This window comes from Nyctereutes procyonoides, unplaced genomic scaffold (assembly GCF_905146905.1).
Source record: "Nyctereutes procyonoides isolate TBG_1078 unplaced genomic scaffold, NYPRO_anot_genome, whole genome shotgun sequence".
Taxonomy (NCBI): domain Eukaryota; kingdom Metazoa; phylum Chordata; class Mammalia; order Carnivora; family Canidae; genus Nyctereutes; species Nyctereutes procyonoides.
Genome location: NW_026575120.1, coordinates 31231720 through 31253576, shown reverse-complemented (window position 1 = coordinate 31253576; position 21857 = coordinate 31231720). Strand labels below are relative to the sequence as shown.

Here is a 21857-nt window from a genome sequence, read left to right as displayed (position 1 = left end):
CCTGTTGGCCAGACACATATTATAGGGAAAGTTCTAGGCCATTAATAAAACTGTTGAGACTAAAATCACAAAACAACTGATAGTTTTGTGACTTTTCACCACATTTTTACTCAAGATGGTGCCAATTCTTGGGCAATTCTGTTATTTTGGCCACAGTATTGCTTGTTGAAGTTATATACTGAATAGAAATTAGAAATGTTCACTTCTAGAATTTTCTGTTTGGTGAGGTGCCAATTGCTATCTTTTACTATGTCAATGTCCATGGGCCCAAGATGAGGTTTGCCAGAGATGTGGGAATATGTCATATCTCCTAGCTTTGTACTGACAATTAATTTATTTGCTGAGTGGTAACAAGTAAATAAGATGAAGGGAGACTCTCTAGATTTTCTAGAATCTAGAATGCCTGAACAAAACATAAATTTGATCGGTTTGCTTGTCAAACTTACTGTCCAGCATGATATTAGCAAGACATTTAATTGAGGTTTTATTTTTCAGTTGAATCTCATAATATAGTGATTTTCATAAGAAATTTGACAAAATTTAACATTACAAAATTTTTAAGGGAAGATACTAACTTGCCTAACATACTCCTGGAATGCTGTAGGTGTTCCATAATTGTTATATGAATGAATGCTAACACCCAATATTTTATGACACTGATACCTCCTTATGTAGAAGTATTTCAAATTTCTAAAACATCTCCTCTTACTGTCTCCTTTGCAAAATTTCTCTCCAAATCCTAAAACAAATTGTTCTACTTCATTTGAAGAGAATTAGGTATGTTTTTATTGCATTATTCATACTCAACTTGCTATTTTGTGATGTAGTGTAGTTTGTAGTTGTGTCTGTCTCCCTGATTACATTGTATGTTCTTTTGAAAGCAAAGATTATGCCTTAATTTACCTCCCTGTCTAGTAGACTAACTTAATACAGTAGTTTACATATGGTAGCTCTGTACCTAAGTCAATAATTGTTGAGTTGCCTTGAGATGAAATTAGTGGGTAGGTCTATAAAAAACTTTATCTATGCAATGGGTGTTTAGTAAAGTTCAAAAGTGATCATGAAGGTGAAAGAAATTTTGACACTGTAAAGTTCTAACCCCATGTTAGTGGTTATTATCACAACCATGCATAGGTTGGAAAACTACCAGCATTGGAGCCCTTAAGCAAAAATTCTAGAAAGTCTCCATTCATCCCATTTATTCATTATCATTCATGAAATAAATTGATTTCCCCTGGAGTAGTCCCTCCTCTGGGGGCATCCCGTCCGCCCACCTGTTCTCTCATTGACCTTCCTTAAAATGCTAGAGTTGCTAAAAGCTTGGGGAATATTTATTTTTCATATTCTCTTCCTATATATACATAGACACCGTCTCAAAAGTAAAATTTGTATAATTGTTATTGAAAAGTTGTTTATGAGAACAAAATCAAACAAGTAGCTGAGGCCTTAACCCCTCAGTAGAGTGAATGCAATGTTTAGATATTTGCATGTTTCACTGATTCTTTTTGACTATAATAATCACAGGGCAGCAAACTTCTGCATGAAAAGCAAAGAACTCAGCCCCTTAGATGACTGATTCCAAATAGTCAAACACTGAGTATCATGTCATTCACATCTGGTTGATAGGATGTGAATTCACCCTTTTTTATCCAGATGGCTTCAGCCATATAGATAAAGCATGGAGGCTTGCCCACATTTTACATGGTACTTGGTGTTATAGAATTCAGCTTTTGTGCTGTTCTTTTCCTCTCTTCTTGCTATTTGCCTGGATCTCATTAGAAACCATTAGTGATGTAATACTAAACCTATGGAATCTTAAACATGCTTTTAAAATCCTGTGGAATAAAAAAAAAATAAAAAAAAAATAAAATCCTGTGGAATAAAGATGTCTCCTACCAAACCAAAAATGCAGTGGGAATAGACAAAGTTACATTTCTTTAAGAAAAAATGACTCATTTCATAGTTTCCCAACTGTTTTGACTGAAGCTTCTCAAAATAAACTTTCTGCAATATGCAGCTTTGATGTCTGACTTTGAAAAAAAAATCATTTCTCAAAGATACAATCCAATCCTTTTTGGGTGTTCATGTATTTTTTCAGATTAACCTACTTTTATTTCAACCAATGAATGACACAATATTAAATAGCCATCAGACTAAGAAAGAAAAGTATGTTTGAAGTGGTCTTAACTCCTACATAAACCAAATATAAAGAACATGCTGTATGATTTTTTTAAATTACCACAAAAATAGAATTTCCAGAACATTAACAGAAGGGGGATTTGGTCCATTAAGAATAACAAAACAGTTTAGATGTCATGAAAGTGGAAGATTAGGAGTGCAGTTAAGCTTAGTAATGATATTTTTGATTCATACGCTATTTCCTAGGCTAGGCAACATTTTTAATTTTTCACAGTCTTGAACCTTAATCCTTGAAGGATAATTCAAGTTTTAGAGCTTACATACTGCAATTTGTTTGGAGTGGCAATTTGCCATTGACTTGCCTCGGGGTTCTTTTGTACTCTTCCAGCTGGGGGACTTAAAGGTGATCATTTATTAACTCCAGGTCTACATATGGCCACTGAAACAACTGGTTTTCAATCAAATCTTTTAAAAATCCAAACAACTAGTTTTTGAGCTGTTGGTCAGACTGATTTAAGGCATCAGTTGCTTCTGTTCAAACAACAGTGAATGAAATAACTGGGTAGCTGACAATCTTTTCTTTCTTTCTCTTTCTCCTCTCTCTCTAGCTCTCTGTGATTTTCCCTTTGGAGCAGCAGAAAGAACATAGAGTAAGATCTGCATTCTAGTACCAACTCTTCCCCCTTTATCTAATGCTTGACAAGTTTCTTAACCTCTCAGGCCTCCATGTTCTCATCTGTAAATGGAGAAAAAAAATGCTCACCTCATGGATTTGTTTGGGACAGTCAATAAGAACTGTGTGGCGCTTGACATGCATTTGGAATACAATGAATGTAACTATATTCCCTTTTCCTCTTCAGTTGCACACATGGAGCCTTCTGCTTTTTCCATGTTCCTTGTGATAGTAATTTCTCTACAAAAAGAAGAGAAATTTGTGGCACCCAGTTGGCTCAGTCAATGAAACATGTGACTCTTGATCTCGGGGTAGTTCAAGCACCACGTTGGGTGTAGAGATTACCTAAAAATAAATCTTTAAAAAAAGAGAAGAGGGGCACCTGGGTAGCTCAGTCAGATAAGCATCTGCCTTGGGATCAGGTCATGATCCCAGAGTCCTGGGATAGAGCTCTGCATCAGGCTCCCTCTGCCTGTTGCTCCCCCTACATGTGCTCTTTCTCTGTCAAATAAATAAATAAAATCCTTTAAAAAGAGAGAAAGAGTATATTTGACAACAAATCCATTAGATTACTATAAATATTAGAATCTAAGATATATCTCAATTGGTCAAATCCGAGTTCTAGAACCTAAAGTTTCTGATGATGGCAAGAAGCGACCATTGTTGGAATTTGTGTTATTCCCTGTGATTTTTAAAACCTCCAGAACTGGGGTGCCTGGGTGGCTCAGTTGGTTAAGTGTCTCCCTTTGGCTTAGGTCATAATCTTGGTGTCCTGAGATCAAGCCGCACATTGGGCAACCTGCTCAGGGAGCTTCTCCCTCTCCTTCTGCTCCTCCCCACTGTACTCTTGCTCTCTCTCTCTCTCTCTCTCTTTCTTTTTCAAATAAATTAAATAAAATCTTAAAAAAAACCAAAAACCTCCAGAACTCAATGTTATCTTACAACCTTTCTTTTCTTTCCTTTAGAGGCCTTATTTTTTTTTAAGATTTTATTTATTTATTCATAGAGACACAGAGAGAGAGGGAGAGGCAGAGACACAGGCAGAGGGAGAAGCAGGCTCCATGCAGGGAGCCCGATGTGGGACTCCATCCCGAGTCTCCAGGATCACACCCCGGGCTGCAGGCGGCGCTAAACCACTGCGCCACCGGAGCTGCCCAGGCCTTATTATTTTTTACATATTTTTTTCCTTTTTTCAAGTTCTAATTTAAATGTGTTAGTTAACATACAGTGTAATATTAGTTTCAAGTATAGAATTTAGTGCTCATCACAGGTGTACTCCTTAATCCTTACTGCCCATTTAACTCATCCCCCTCTGCCCCCCACGCACCTCCCTCCAGTAACCCTTCAGAGGCCCTTCTAAATCTATTAACCAATAATGTCTCTAAACTCCTCTTGATCTAGTATGCATTTTTAGCCTTGTACCAGCACTTAAAGTAATGCATTCTGAGTGTTTACTAGCCACAATGTGAAGAGATTGTATTATGTGGCCTGAAACTATCACTTAAACACATTAAGATAGAAATATAGTGGGGAATAAGGGATGGGAAAGTCTCAAGGCAACTAACTTTTTTTTGTTTTTGATCTTTTCTTTTTTAAGATTTATTTATTTATTTTAGAGAGAGCATGTGCAGGGTGGGGGTGAAGAGGGAGAGTAAGAAAGAGAATCTCAAGCAAACTCCTTGCTAAGAACAGAACTGAACATGGGGCTCAATCCCAGGACCCAAAGATCATGACCTGAGCCTAAATTAAAGCTAGATGCTTAACCAACTGAGCCACCCAGGTGCCCCAAGGCAACTAACAGTTGTAAGATGATAGCAAAGCTCAGTAGGAAAGGAATGGACTCTTAGAGTCAGGTAGACTTAAACCCTGACTCCAGCTCTGTCTTATTCTAATGCTTAAAGTTGTTGAGACGGGAACAGCCCGGGTGGCTCAGCAGTTTAGTGTCGCCTTCAGCCCAGGGCGTGATCCTGGAGACCCAGGATTGAATCCCACGTTGGTCTCCCTGCATGGAGCCTGCTTCTCCCTCCTCTGTGTCTCTGCCTATCTCTCTCTCTCTCTCTCTCTGCCTCTCATGAATAAATAAATAAAACCCTAAAAAAAAAGTTGTTGAGAGGGCGTTATATACCTAATCAAGGCAAATTTGCTTTGACAAATAACTTTGTTAACACTATTAACTGTTAGTGTTTGATTTGTAACATCATACAAAGTTGATGATTTGTAGAAGCCATATGTATATTCTTTCAGGGTAATGTGGAGATTTCTGCTTTATCAAAGTCATTTATAGTTGATTGTTGATTTGTACAACTTATAAAATTATATTTAGCTATGCAGTTAATGTAAAGGCCTCTAATCACAAAATAACTCAGGGTCATTTTATGATTACGATAAAAAATGATCTTGGTCTTTCCTGTAGATCGATCTCCCAAATGATTTACTAGTAATCGACAGCACAATTCTTTTTTTTTTAATTTTTATTTTTATTTATTTACGATAGTCATACAGAGAGAGAGAGAGGCAGAGACACAGGCAGAGGGAGAAGCAGGCTCCATGCACTGGGAGCCTGACGTGGGATTCGATCCCGGGTCTCCAGGATCGCGCCCTGGGCCAAAGGCAGGCCCCAAACCGCTGCGCCACCCAGCGATCCCGACAGCACAATTCTTTGACCTGGGAGTCAGAGTTCAGTATTGCATCTGGGCAGGGACTCCTCTCTACAGACTAAACCAGAATGCACTGGAATGTGTTTAGGAGAAATAAATGCACATTTCTAGATTCTTCACTGACTTTATTTTCCTTCACAGTTTCATTGTAACCATGAGTCAGGTTTCAGGAATCCCCAAACTTATTTCCATAACTCTTCTTTTGTTCAGCCTCCGTGGCCTATCCCAATCTATATTTTGAATCTGATTTTGAATCTTCCCCAACTACCATTTATATCAAAAGTCCTAGCACCTGCTGTCCACTCCAGAGAAGAAAGCTCAAAATTGACTACAGATATGATCAATACAACTCACTTCCTCACTCCCCTCTCAGCCAGGCTTTAAAAAAATATATTTTATTTAAATTCAATTTGCTGGGCAGCCCCGTGGCCCAGCAGTTTAGCGCCACCTTCAGCCCAGGGCGTGATCCTGGAGACCCAAGATCGAGTCCCACGTCAGGCTCCCTGCAAGGCCTGCTTCTCCCTTTGCCTGTGTCTCTGCCTCTCTCATGAATAAATAAATAAAATCTTAAAAAAAAAATAAATTCAATTTGCCAACATATAGTATAACACCCAGTACTCATCACATCACATGCCCTCCTTAGTACCTGTTACCCGGTTACCGCATCCTCCACCCCCCTCCCTTTCTGCAACCCTTTGTTTGTTTCTCAGAGTTAGGAGTCTCTTATGGTTTGTCTTCCTCTCAAATTTTTCCCCACTTAGTTTCTCTCCTTTCGTTTATAGTCCCTTTCACTGTTTCTTATAATCCACATATGAATGAAGCCATGTGATGATTGTCTTTCTCCAATTGACTTATTTCACTCAGCATAACACCCTCCAGTTCCATCCACATTGAAGCAAATGATAGGTATTTATCCTTTCTGATGGCTGAATAATATTCCATTGGATTCATAGACCACATCTTTATCCCTTCATCTGTCAAAAGACATCGTGGCTCCTTCCACGGTTTGGCTATTGCGGACATTGCTGCTATAAACATCGGGGTGCAGGTGTCCCGGCGTTTCACTGCATCTGTATCTTTGGGGTAAATCCCCAGCAGTGCAATTGCTGGGTGGTAGGGTAGCTCTAATTTTAACTTCTTGAGGAACTCCATACTGTTTTCCAGAATGCCAGCCAGGTTTTTAGACATGGTCACCTATGAATACAACTTGTGTGTTTCTGCCCAAGTGACTTTTGTCCTTCCTGAGCACTAGTGAAATATCCTTACTCTTCCTTTCTACTTACCTGAATCTTAACTGTTCTTTAAGAGTCAGTCTTTTTTTCAAAACTCTTCCTGAGTACTGCAGCCCATTTAATCAACAGACAGCAGAGCTTTTCCAGTCCATTCCTCATCCTTTTATAGAGACTGAGGCCTGTAGAGTTTGTGACTTGCCCAAGGTCACGTGGCTGGCTAGGAGTTTTAGCAGAACTAAAAATCAAGGTCTTTTAACACCTTGCCAGGACTTTTCACCACACAGCAACTGTTGTATGAGTTACTTAAACTGATCACGATGGCAGACATTTTACTTATGACATTGTTTTTGTATTATTGGTTAATTGCTCTTAAGTGTGTAACCCTGAGTGACCAAGTCCTTCCTGGGCTGCTCCTTGCTTTCATAACTGAATAAAATTATTGGGGCCTCCATCTCAGTATTTCTGGGAATCCCCAATAAAGAGACAAAGTGGTAGGAATGGCCTTGTTTATCTGTCAACTCCTGCTCCAAATCCTTTCGTCTCTCTCATTTTCATCCTGAACATGGAAAAACTCTCCCCTTGCCACGTTCCCACAAAGTTGCTATGTTTAACGGACTTTGATGAATGATTTGAGGTGATAGACGGTACAATGCAGCTGAGACTAGATCACAGTTTAAAATTAATATTGGACATGGTGTTCAGTGAGGCTTACAGAGGAAGAGGCCTAGTAAGTTACCTGAGACTGGTATGGCTGAAGAGAAAGTCAGCTTTTTAACTCTTCGCCTTAATGCTCCCCCAGGTGATTGCTGGGGGTGGGGGTATTCACCTTTTACAACCACAAAGGAAGTCAGGATGTTTACATACAAAGCCATCATCTATCCTGGGCTTATGACCTTTTAACTCTAGGAAACAACAAAAGTTTTGATGTTAGTTTTTCTTTAACTTGGGTCAGGTTGAATATTTAGGCAGTGCTCCCTTTCTCACTGACAGGGAGGGCACATTCTAGGGGTCAATGGGTACATGTTTCCCTTTCAATTTCTACATACATAGTCGGGGAAAAGACTCCAGCAGTATTGTGCAGGATGTATGGGGATTACAAAGAGGACAGAAGCAGAACAGAGGAAGGAGCTTCCTAACCTTTACTGAGCACTTTCTTCATGTCTGGTACCATATTACTTACTGCATGGCCCCTTATTTAATTGTCACATCAGTGCAAGGTAGATATTTCCCATTTTCTTCATTTTGTTTTTAAGATTTTATTTATTTATTCATGAGAGACACACAGAGAGAGAGGCAGAGACACAGGAAGAGGGAGAAGCAGGCTCCCTGAAGGTAGCCTGATGCTGGACTCGATCCCAGGACCCCAGGATCACAACCTGAGTCGAAGGCAGACGTTCAACTGCTGAGCCACCTAGATGCCCTGATATTTTCCACTTTAACAGAGAAATTAAACACTCTGCAAAAGTCATCCAGAATATCTGGACTTCAAACCCAGGTCTGTCTGACTTTAAAGCATTTACTCATGCTTCAAAACAACTAAAGAAACTGCAGTGCCTGGCCAGAGGACAGTCATAATGATCTGGGCACAAAAGTGTATGAATGATGGAAAGTATGGTGGAGAGGAAGCAAGAAAGCCCTCATGACTACAGCAGCCCAAGTAAAATCCTAGATTTGGTGCCTACTGATTGTATTTCTGGTGAGAGAAAGGGTGACATTTAAGATGGTACTGATATTTCTACTTTCAATATACCTCTATCCGTGTACTGAGGGTAAGAAGAAATAGGAATATAATTCAGAGATCCCGTTTGAGGAAGGTGATGGTAAATCCATGATGGGCTGAGATGGGAGACAGACGAAATGAATTTCCTTTCATCCTTCCTTCTGTTGAAAGCTATTTGATTTTACATGAACTAAGAGGACCTTATACAGAATCTGAATTGGGTATCCCCACTCAGCTTTTATAACCCAAGAAGGGCAACATGTTCAATAAACTGTCACCAAGAGCCTTTTTGGGCAGCTTTTATTTATTCATCTTGCCTGTGAGTGGGCAAAAGGGGCAGGTATCTGGTTTTTGTTACTGCATAGAAGTACAGTTACCGTGCCATTGATGTGAACGTGTAAGCATTGCATCTGAACTGAAATTGCACCATGTCTAAACAGAGGACTCTGTGGCACTTTTCTTACTAAAAGTTGAGTTTGGCAATCCTCACTCTGTTCCAGTCAAACATTTTCTTAGCCATATTAGGTTATATGGAAAAAAGCCAAATCACAGCTGGTGTATGAGTAGGTCCTCGGCACCGATGAAATTTCCTGAGAGTCTTTCTCACTGGTTTAAAAGGAATAGAGACAAATGTGGCTCAGAATATATTTTGAAACATGGCTGGAAAGAATAAAATCTCACCAATCCCCAAAGTATTAGTAACAGCAACTGAGACCAAAATCAGAGTTTTTAAGCTGGAAAACTTGGAAAGATTTGGGTATTTGTTTGTTTCTTACTGAAAGGCTGAATCAATTTATTAAAAGCCCAACCAACCTTATCACAGATGCAGGGAAAGAAATCAGAACGAAGTCACATCAGCCATCCCATGATGTTCCACTCTTGCTCTCATGACTTAAGTCTCTTGGGTTATAAAGCCAGCATTTGAGTTCTCGATCTACTACATTCTGAAGTAATCATGGACCCTGGTTTAATTTCATTTTTTGTCAAATGGAGATGATATACTGTCTATCTCACAGGATTCTTATAAGAATCCAGTGAGATAATGCATGATCCAACTATGACCATGCAAAGCATATTTATGTACTTTCTATACTTTTTCTCTTAAACTGCAACTTTTGATGAAAAGTTATAGCAGCAGAGGAAAGAACTTTTAGGGTATTTACCTGATTGTTTTGGTATAGTTATCTGCCCTTCATTCAGAACTACCTATATTCTTTCTCAATAGCTCCCGGATACTCATCCACATATTCATTCATTTGTTCTGCGTATCAAGCAGTTCGCAAGGGCCAAACTGTCAATCAATATCCTCCCAACAAATAGGTGTTGAACCTATAATGCTTCCCTGTCTCATCATTAGATATTCTTTTTGAATATTTTGACTGTTGGCCACTCATTTGCTCCACTCCTATTTGTTAAGTGAGTAATGTGTTGTAGGTGGCGGCAGCGTGCTAAGGAACCAGCAGTTACACAACAACGACAAAACCCAGACGTTCCCTCGTGGAGCTTTCAGTCTGGTAGGGAAGACAAACAGCAAAAAATGTCATTACAAACAGTGATTGTACATGAAGATAAATGACAGAGAGCTGTAAAAGGATAACATGAAGGGAAAAAAAATAACATGAAGGTAAAAATCTTAAAAATCTATGTACGTAACAATTCTTAATTCATCATAACTTAGCAAAAAATGGCTAGGATACTTGAAGTCTTTAACATACGTCCTATGCTTGTGTTTTAACACAAAAGTCAGTGTTTTGGGAGTATTGCAAATACCATTCCAGCTTTGAGTTTGTGAGTTTAGGGAAAGGTAAGAATTACCTAAACAAGAAATGTGCTATTGTGGAGACGAGGGGTGGAGAAATCATTGCAGTGTTAGAGAATAGCATGTCCCAAGACTCTGTGGCCTCCAAGAGTTGGATCCATGCAAGAAATTGAAAGAAAGCTAGTGTGACCAGATCACACCTGGGGCTCAGGAGAACACTGGGAAGGTAGGCAAAGCCAGGTCATATACAATATTGTGGGTCATGGTCAAGAATTGACTCTGTATTCTGAACGTGCTATCAGGCTATTGAAGTGCTTTAAGCAGGGTAGTGGCATGATCAGATCAGTATTTTCAGAAATGCCTTTATTTACAGAAGGCCAGAAGATTTGAACAGAGAGATGAGTAAGGAGGTTCCTGGAATGTCCAGATGAGATATAGCAACTTGGATTAGGGTGGTAGCAACAATGATAAAGGTAAATGGACCATTTCAAGTCAATATTCCAGAGGGAGAATCACCTGGATTTAGTAATTTATGACATGGGGAGTGCTATAGATTGGATGGTAAAGAAGTGATTGGAGTGACTCCCAGGTCCAGGGCTCAAGCAACCAGATGAATGCTGGTGCCCTTTACAAAAATGGGAAAATCTCGGGGAACATGGACTATGTTCAATTATGTTCCTCTGGCTGAAAGAAAAAGAAGTGCTGGAATGTTTTGTGAGTTGTAGAGAGGAAACTAAAGTATGACACGCAATCTCCATCTTTAGAGTGCTTGCACTCCAACATTAGACCCACTTCTTTAAGAGAGCTTCTCGGGGCACCTGGATGGTGCAGTGGTTGAGTGTCTGCCTTTGGCTCAGGGCATGATCCCAGGGGCTCCTGGGATCCATTCCAGCATCAGGTGCCTGGTGGGGTGTCTCTCATGAATAAATAAAATCTTTAAAAGAGAGAGAGAGAGAGAGAGACCTTCTCAATCCACCAGAGGCTGTCCTGTGATGGTTTGGATTACTACTACCAGCCTGTGTTTTCTCTCCTGCTTTCCACTCTGTGTGTCTATATATAATGTGCTTGATTTTAATGGCTTAGGTTGCCTCACCTGTGAATGACTTCATTTCTAAAGGCTCAATTCTGTCAATGTTTATTTTTTTTAAGATTTTATTTATTCATGAGAGACACACACAGAGAGAGAGAGAGAGAGGCAGAGACATAGCAGAGGGAGAAGCAGGCTCCCTGCAGGGAGCCTGATGCGGGACTTGATCCCAGGATCCCAGGATCATGCTCTGGGCCAAAGACAGACACTCAACCGCTGAGCCCCTGAGGTGCCCCCAATTTGGTCAATCTTTCAAATCATGTTCTTCAGTACAACTTTATTTGGGGGGGGCGTGTCTTCTCTAATCTTGACAGTAAATGGATGATATTCTCTAGCTATTTGTTATTTGAGTTACAACTCAGCTCCAGATATTTTGGTGGCATTACAGATACTGTCCCAACTTTTCCAGCTGGTAATCTGAAACAAGAAGAATTCACAGAAAGAAAGTACGATCAGTCTGATCCACCAGTGTCACTAAGCCCTCTGTATTACTTAGCGATTTGAAACAAAGCAGTGGAGATTTAGGGATAATGATTTATGTACAAGAATGTCCATCACAGCATTATTTGAAACCTGAAATACTTTACATGCCCAGTGATTGAGGAATGTTTATATAAGCGATGATGTTATTAATCATGTTACAAGAATGATGTAGGAAAACATGCATAAGTGAAAAAATTATACATGACATTAAAATCACTTTTAAAAGAGAATCATTTGTGTGGCTAAAAAAAAAAAAAAACCCAGAAGGAAATATTTTGAAACTTTAATCGTAAGGCAGAAGGGATTAAAAGAGACTTTATAACTGTTTTTTACATATATTCCTGTATTTTCTAAATTTTCTGTAATGTATACTTGTATATTCTCCAAAATAAGACGTTTGTCTGTACAGCATTCAGAGATATGTTTGACTTTACAGATTTGATGATTCGGGACCTTTTATAATGAAGTAAAATGGAAACAAAAGTAGTCTTGAAAACCATTCGTATTTCATTCTGTCAGTAAATAATTGTCGAGGACTGTGTGAGTTACTATGAGGACACGAAGCAGTATAAAAATGTAATTGCTCGCTCAGGGAGCTTATGATCAAGTCCAGCACTCCTGGATTTCCCTCCTTTGGATTCAAACAGCCTAAAAATATAATAAGGACAGTTTTGGTTTTCATTTCTGAGTTTTTCCCCTTGAGCTGTATCAGGAAATGAAAGGGCACAGAGGGAAAAAAAAAAAAAAAAAAAAAAGACAGCAGCAACCACTCTCTAAACAGTGTATCTGCAGCCTCAAAGCATTTAAATTCTGGCTAAATGTAATGTTTTTCTCTCTCAATCTTCTGGTAGATTCCATGTAATATATTTATAGTTCTGTTTGAGGTTCTGGGATGGCATTCATATGTAGCCTCAGTTCTGTTACTTGCAGTCATTTGTTTTTCATTCTTGCACAATAATTTGTCACAATCACATTTTTATATTCCAAACATGTAAGAATTGTTGTCTCTGGAAAACATATTTTAGAACTGTTTCCTTTTGAAGCTGCAAGGCATGTCTTACAGTTATATATTTCAGCTCTGTTTATCCTGTAATTGTGCCTGAATTTTGGCAGAATTGCCATTTCAAAAGAGAGACACAGAGCTACCCAGTAGTTATTTGGTGACAATTGCCCAAAAGGTTTTCTTGAATAATTTGCCTTTTTCATTTAATTCAGTCAACCCAGCTATTAACGTTAAAACTGATGAGTCTTCTGTTGGTATTTTTGTCGGCATGTAGAGGCATCGCTATATTTAAACAGTGCTATTTTTTGAAGATAAAACTATTATGGACTGTTCAATCTGAAATGTTGTATTAATGTGAAAATCGTTTCATTGACCCATCTGTATTTTCACTCCATCCTCCATTTGGTTAATAAAAGACATCATTTTTTATTTTTATTTTTTTAAAGATTTTACTTATTTATTTGAGAGAGAGAGAGAATGAGCAGAGGAGAGGGGCAGAGGGAGAAGCAGACCCCTCCACCCCGATGTGGGGCTCCACCCGAGGACTCCAGGGTCATGTCCTGAGCCTAGGGGAGATGCTTAACTGAATGAGCCACCCAGGCGCCCCTAACACACATCATTTTTTAGAAGATAGCAGCCTGGTTTTAAGTTTGTGGCTCTAACAGATTGAAGTTGGGATATTGTCCACATTACCATCAACCATCTAATATAATTGCCAATAAAAATGTCAGTACCAGACTTCAGTAACACTCTGATTGTCCACCTTGCATCGGCTTTCTGTCTGGTCCCAGGAAGAAGGACACTGGATAATGAATCAAGATTCAAAAATGAAAAAGTATGAGCATCAGGGGACCTCATTTATTATTTATGTAACATATATTTATTGAGAAAATAATATGTATTCAGAACTATGCTAAGCACCGGGGATGCAGAAGTAAGACAGCAAGAGGGTAGACCTCATACTTAGTGTTCTTATCACAATAAAAATTTTTTTAAAAAGGACTCACCCAGGGGCTCCTGGGTGGCTTGGTCAGCTAACTGTCTGATTTCTGGTTTCAGCTCATGTCATAATCTCTGGGTCATGGGATGAAGCCTGAGTCTGGCTTTGAGCTCAGCATGGAGTTTGCTTGAGATTCTCTCCCCTTTCCTTGGTCCCTCCCCCCTTGCTCATGCTCTCTGTCTCTCTCAAATAAATAAAAAATTAAATTTAATAAATAGAATTCAACCCAAAGAAAGAAGTCAATAAGACAGAAATGGAAGTATTTATTTCCTACTAAAGAGTTAGCTCTGTGAGGACAGAGATCTCTCTTAATCTCTGCTATATCCATTTTGGGTTTTTTAAAATATTTTATTTATTTATTTATTTGAGAGAGAGAGTGTGTGTACAAGTGGGAGGAGGGGCAGTGGGAGAGGGAGAGAGAGAATCTCAAGCGGACCCCACAGTGAGCACAGAGATCAGTGTGGCACTTGATCTCATGACCCTCATGATGTGAGTGGAAACCAAGAGCTCAATGCTTAACTGACTGAGCCACCCAAGTGCCCCCAACAACTTCCATTTAATAACTGGATATAGAATCCTAAATTGGGTCTGACTTATTGTCTCATGAAATAGGAATACTATAAGAGCCAATTTAAATTTTTTTTTCTCCATAGGACATACATGAGGAATGATATTCACAGGAATACACAGAGGTAGGCCTTTTTCTTCTACTCAAAAAAGATTCCTAGAATGTAATTGAGTGAGAGTCAAGTTTATAGGGATAACCCTGAGTACTTCCTAATGTTTTAAAAAGTAAATCATGTGGAATCTGAAATTTCTGATGACACATAGCACCAATACTTATGCTGTGGTTGAGACTCCATATGGAAACCCACAGTGGTGTGCCACCATGCCTTGACAGATCTATTTGATGTTCAAGTGCTTTGAAGTAAGGACAGTTGCTTGAAGGATTTGTCACTTGTTACACTCTCCCCACTAAATGATTGCTGCAAAGACAGGTCAAATGGAAAGGCCCACAAAGAATCAATTCTTGATATTATTATTTCTAAAAATTTTAGCCCATGGTACCAGGTGGGAATTAAACAGTGGATTGATCTGATTTCTAAAAACAAATGTAGTGATTGATTTGTCCTAAAATGAAAAATAACTAGCTCCTGCTAAATGAACTTTGTTGTTAAATACCAAATAAAAGAAGAATGGTGTTCTGCAAAAAGAATAGATTTGAGGACCCTGATCTACCCACCACTAGCTGAAAGAGTTTGGGTAAATCCTTTAACCTCTCTAGACCTTTCTAAGTCCCATTTATAAAATGTTGTAAATGATACTTGTCTTACTGACCTATGGGGTCACCATGAAAATCATTTGAGGGAAGGGATATGAAAGCTCTGTTTACTATAAAAGTGCTATGTGTTTATATTCTTAACCCACTTGTGATGTCACTAGTCACTTGAAAATTAGTTCACAAACCAATCTCGTTGATGATAGAAGCATAATTGTCCTGTGACCAACCCACTTTGTCCCTACCAAGCATTCCAGACATTTCAGTGCAGGAACAAGGTCTATGGGAAAAAGTCAAAAGGAGACTGATCAGAGGAATTCCACTGGCCCTTCCCAGGGCCCTGTGCACAAATGGTCCCCCATGCTTTGTTATTTTGCTGTTTTGCCCATGTCCACAGTTTCCAAGACAATAACAGACTGATAGCTGGGTCATGATGAAGAGAGTAAGTGTGATGTTACACCAGTTTTCTAGTGCAAAGGACTCGGCATCTCATCCATGGGATTGCAGCCTCCACTGGCTACTTTTCCAGCTGGGTGTGCAGACAGATAATGCAGAGGCTGGTTTTCTTTAAAATGCTGAGGAATGACATCAACCAGTGATTTTTCTCAGCGCTACCCGCACAGATGGTTTCACCTTTTGTTACATGGGTTGGACAAGATGATTCTAGGTTCTGGAGTAAGCCCTGAGCCCTCCTCCTGTCTAGGTTACCTAGGTCAGCATTTTATCCTTCACACCAACTGAGCTCAAGGCTCTGGATGAGGTCTCAGTATATAGGTCTGGGGTGGAGGAGAGTGGTGAGCCGTGCTGGCTGGTTAGAAAGTGGAGAAGAGGAGCAGGATCATTCCACTTCAGGTATCATTTTGCTTTGTGTTTTTGCTCACCTGAAACAACTGGGTGTAATAGAAATATAATATGTAGCCCTGATCTTAGGTACTTAAATGTCAAGCAGCAATGAAATGAATACTAGAAAAAGTTTTAACAATACTTTAAGTAAACAAGTACATATTGTACAGTGGAAACATAAAAATCAATTCACTGAATCAATAAAGCATAATGAGTTGACTAAATTGAATAAATAATCCAATTGTGTGGATGACCTAGCATCTCAACTGGAAAGTACTGCTCCTTTGTGAATATCCAAAATTCCTAAAGACCAACTTCATAGATAAAACTATCAATAAAGTGAGAGTCTACTGGAATTAAAGGGATTCAATCATGAGCATTCTAATTTTTGTAGTTGCTTCTATGTGTAAGTTCTCTTTGTGTAAGAAGCTATGTACAGTTTCCTTTTGTGTAGATATGTATGTGGTAAGGACATTTAACATGAGCTGTACCCTTTTAACAAACTTCCAGGTGCACAGTGCTGTATTATTAACTAACTGTAGGCACTGTGCTGGGCTGCAGATCTTTATGACCTATCCATCTTGCTGGCAAGGATGTAGAAAAAATCAGAGCCCTCATACACTGTTGGTAAGAAGATAAAAATAGTGCAGCCACTTTGAAAAAATGTCCTCAAATTATTAAACACAAAATTACCATATGACCCTGCAATTCCACCCCCAAGAGAAATGAAAAAATATGTCCACACAAAAAGTTGTACACAAATGTTTACAACAGCATTATTCATAATAGCCAAAAAATAGAAACAACCCAAATGTTCGTTGGTGGATGAATGGATAGACAAAATGTGATCTATCCATACACTGGAATAATATTTGGCCATAAAGTTAATGAAGTACTAATACCTGCTACCATATGGATGAACTTTGAAAACATTGTGCTAAGTAAAATAATTTTGTCACGAAAGACCACATATTATATGATTCCATTCATATGGAATGTTCAGAACAGGGAACTTTATATAGAGACAGAATATAGAGTAATGGTTGCTTCAGTCTGGGGGAGGTAGGGGAGACTGGGAGGAGAGTAATGGCCACAGGGTATAGGGTTTCTTTTGGGGTGATGAAAACATTCTATATTGATTTTGGTGTTGGTTGCTCAACTCTGAATATGCTAAAATCTTTTGAATCATACGCTTGAAACGGATGACTCGTATTATGCAAACTCTATCTTAACAACACTATTATTTTAGAAATAGAGTAACATTTGATAAATAATAGATTCTTAATTTCAAAAGCAAAGAAGCCATACATAAACACATGGAAAGAATAGATACAGGAAGACTACATTTGTTGGAAAATTAAATATACATAAAAATCAAATGCAGTTTCTTATCATTCATTGGAGCCCAAACATTTAACATAGCGCATTATAAACAATACAACAAGCATCAGAGCTTGTTGATAATGATAATGATGACAGTAATGATAGTGGTGGTGATACCAGTGCTGGTGTTGACAACAACAAAACCAACTACCTCTCCACAGTGTTTCGGCTTTTTTTTTTTTTTTTTTTTTTTTTTTTTAATGATAGGCACACAGTGAGAGAGAGAGAGAGAGAGAGGGAGAGGCAGAGACACAGGCAGAGGGAGAAGCAGGCTCCATGCAGGGAGCCTGATGTGGGACTCGATCCCGGGACTCCAGGATCACACCCTGGGCCGAAGGCAGGCGCTAAAGCACCGAGCCACCCAGGGACCCCCTCATCAGGTCTTTCTTAACGTATGGTAGTTATAACAACGTCCAGCTGCAGGTATACCAGAATTCTATAAAAAGAAAGTTACATTTTTTTCTCAAGAGTTAATGTCTCTTATGTTTGTAGCCACAGGAAACATCACACGCTGACGTCAGCTGCTTTCCCATGAGAAGTCTAGAAATTTCATAATGCCATAAATGACTTTCTCTTTCCTATTTGCTTCAGACAAGTAGAGGACTTTTCACAAAGCTTAAAAATAAACATCTGACCTTCGCCCTGCCTTGGATACATTCTTACTGCTTCTCCAATCAGAAATTATCTTGCATCTAAAATTCTACCCTCATTCTTCTATTAACAATTGAAAGATTTTAGCCAATACAAACAGCATCATGGATTATTCTTAATTCTGTAATTGTTCAAGGAGAAATAGGAAAGGTTGCAGCAAACAGATACTGTTTAAAGGCATCAAGGCCCTCCCTTCGTACTATTATGTAATCTTGTTCTGTTGCTTTCAGAATTTTTTTTCTTTCTGTAGCTGTGTAAACATGGCTCCTCTGAGAACATATATCTGAGCTATATCCGTTGTATTCCTGGAAGTTTTAAGGGAAATTCAACAACATTCTATACCTATAATAGTATAGAAATAAGCCAAGGGTTGATTTGATTCATTCTGCTTTCTGGATACAGAATAATTCAAGGAGGGGGGTAAAGAAAGGATATAAGTTCATTTGGGGCCAATAGCATTCTAGGTCCAATACTAGGTTCATTATGTGCATTCTCATCCATTCATTGCCTCAGTCCCCTGACAAACTTTTATGGGATATATGTCATATGCCATGTAATATGCAAAATGCTCGGGATAGAATTATCAATAAAGACCGTGCATTTTATTCCCATGACATATTTTGTCCTGTAACTGGAAGCTATGTCTCCCTCTCCCCTTCACCTGCTTTTCCCAAACTTACACCCCCTTCTTCCTGGCAACCGTCAGCTAGTCCTCTGAATTTATGGGCCTGATTCAGCTTTTTGTTTGTTTATTCATTTGTATGTGTATGTTTTTTTAGATTCCACTTATGAGTGGAACCAAATGGTATTTGTCTTTCTCAGTCTGACTTCTTTCACTTAGCATCATACCCTCTAGATTCATCCGTGTTGTCTCACATGTCATGATCTCACCCTTTTTATGGCTTCATAATATTCCCATGTCTGTGTGTACATGCATGCATGTATGTATCAACCAAATTTCCTCATCTATTAATGGACACTTAGATTGCTTCCATGTCTTGTCTATTGTAAATAATGCTGTAATAAACTTAGGGGTGCAGATACCTTTTTGAGTTAAGTGTTTTTGTTTTCTTTGGGTAAATACTCAATAGTGGAATTATTGGATTATATGGTATTTCTATTTTTAACTTTTTGAGGAACCTCCATACTGCTTTCCACAGTGGCTGTACCAATTTACATTGCCACCAGCAGTGCACAAGGGTTCCTTTTTCTCCATTTCCTTGCCAGCACCTGTTACTTCTAATCATTTTGATTTTAAAATAAATAACTGATATCCAACAAAGAATTTCCTTAAGGTCATACCTCTATCATGACCCCACTCTCTCACAATTCAGTGCTGTTTTCAAGGGAAAGACCAATATCCAACCCAACTGAATAGTTTAAAGCTTTGTCAGCAATGCAGTGAAACTGTTGCAGACTGCCAAGAGAACTTTTACTTTCATTGAACCATTGACTTTTTCTTGAATTACATGAACAATTTCCTTGGTTTCTTGCTTTATTTAACCTGCTTGGCTAAATAAATTCCTAACATAGTATTCTATTAAATGCACCTTGTCTCTCTTATCTACTAATTTATATGAATATTTTTATATGTCCATATGCAAAATTCCATAGTAATGTGAAAAACGTTCGTCATGAAAACCAAGAGACTCTCCCACAGACATAAAAATTCACACTGAAATGCAAGCGTACTCTGGATGAATAGTACTCAAGATACACAGGCAAAAACTTAAATGGAAGCATACGATTTAAATAAGTAAAGAAGAGACCTTGTGCAAGAGCTTGATGCACATGTGCACCACTGGAGGTAGATCTGGGAAGGTGGGTGGTTGAAAGGAAGAAGAGAAACTGTGGTTAGTGAGCAAGGGGCTGAATGGACGTGCAGTTTCACCACATCTTAAGATGATAAGTAGCCCCTATATTTGAATTGCTTTGGTATGGGCCACTTGCAATAACATTCAAACTTTCCCTTCTAAGATATAGTAAGCCAAAATATATCTATGGAAAGTTCACTAAGTCATTGGTAAATAATCCAGTGTTGACTTTTAATTTAGAAATAACTGGCCAAATTGATCCCAGCCTTTCTGACTACAGCTTTCCCCCTACAGAGTACATTGATTTGTATTACCTTCTTGTTTTCTCTCTTTGTTTGTCTTTCTTTTTATTATTTTATTTTCCTACTGGTATAATATATGACCAGAAATATTGAACTTTCATGATTTTATATATTTTGAGCTCATAAATTCTCTTAGTTGTCATCTTTTCTAACTGAGGCTTTATCTTTTTCTCTTCACATATAGTAAAAACAATCTTATTGATACATAACATACATAAAAGTGTACACATCATAATGGGACTGCATAATGAATTTTCACTAAATGAACATAATGGTACAGTCCCTACCCAGATCAAGAAGCAGAACATTACAGGGCACCAAGGTGCCTCAGTTGGTTAAGTGTATGCCTTCATCCCAGATTGTGTTCTCAGGGTCCTGGGATCGAGCCCGAATCTGGGTCCATGGGCGGCAGGGAATCTGCTTCTCTCTTTCTCTCCCACTGCCCCTACCCCCGCCCCCACCCCCGCTCAGGTGCATGCTCTCTTTCTCTCTCAAATAAATAAATGAAATATTTTTTAAAGAAAGAAACAGAACATTACTAGCACCCCAAAAGCTCCCCTTGTACCTCCTTTTACATTCAACCTCCTCCCCTTACCTCCACTGCCTCAGGATAACCATTATTCTGATTTCTAACACCAAGTATTAGTTTTGTTTGTTTTTAAATTTTATATTAATGGAATCCTTCTGTGTGTGTGTGTGTGTACATATATGTGTGTGTGTGTGTGTGTGTGACTTCCATTGTTTAACATTATGCTTCTGAGATTCATCGCTTAAGCAATACTTAGGTTATTCTAATTGTTATACAGTATTTCATTGTTTGCCTGCCACAACTTATCCACTTTACTATTGGTAGACAATGAGGTAATTTCCTGTTTGTGGCTATTATAAAAACTGCTGCTATCAGCATTCTATTCTAGTTCATGTCTTCTGATGAATATGTGCATGGATTTTTAAAAAAGATTTATTTTTTGAGAGAGAGAGTGTGTGTGTGTGTGAATAGGTGGAAGGGCAGAGGGAGAGGGGGAGAGACTCCTCAAGCAGATTCTCCACTGAGCATAGAGCTGACATAGGGCTCAGTCTCCGGACCCCAAGATAACGACCTGAGCCAAAAACAAGTCAGACGGCCAACCAACTGAGCCACCCAGGCACCCCTAGATTTTTGTTGTGTGTATACCTAAGAGGAAGATATCTTGGTTACAAGATACACAAATATTCCATTTCAGCAGCTGAAACTGCCAAATATTTTTCCTAAGTGATTGTACCAGTGCGTTGCCACAGCAGTGCATGAGAGAGTTCCAGTTGCTCAACAACACTGAATTGTCAGTCTTTTAAATATTCTAATGGTGTGTGGTTTTAATTTGAAATTTTTTAATGATTAAAAAGACTGAGCACTTTTTCATATGCTTATTGGTCATTTTTAAAAAGATTTTATTTATTCATGAGAGACACACACAGAGAGAGAGAGAGAGACAGAAACACAGGCAGAGAGAGAAGCAGGCTCCATGCAGGGAGCCCGATGTGGGACTCATTCCCAGGTCTCCAGGATCGCGCCCTGGCCCGAAGGCAGGCACTGAACCACTGAACCACTCAGGCGTCCCAATTGGCCATTTTAGTATCCTCTTTTGTGAAGTGCCTATCAAAGCCTTTACCTATTTTCCTATTGGGTCATCTATCATTTTCTTACTGATTTGTGGGAATTCTTTATATATTCTGACTGTAAGTCCTTTGTCAGATATACGTATTGCTAATATTTTTTTTTTCTCAACCCATGGCTTGCCTTTTCATTTTCTTTGTGGTTCTTAATTTTAGTGCAGTAAAATTTACCAATTTTA

The 21857-nt window shown here is 38.8% G+C and overlaps 1 protein-coding gene across 4 annotated transcripts in view; it reads left to right on the top strand.

Annotated features, from left to right (window-relative positions):
• The window catches only part of CALD1 (caldesmon 1), a 189071-nt gene that overhangs the window by 38077 nt on the left and 129137 nt on the right, over positions 1–21857 (top strand). For 3 of the 4 annotated variants that reach the window (XM_055334652.1, XM_055334650.1, XM_055334654.1), the window contains exon 2: positions 14407–14445. The exons of the other annotated variant lie outside the window; for it this stretch is intronic. The gene's annotated coding sequence lies outside the window, so the exon portion shown is untranslated. The remainder of the gene's footprint in view (positions 1–14406; positions 14446–21857) is intronic. 4 annotated transcript variants of the gene reach the window in all.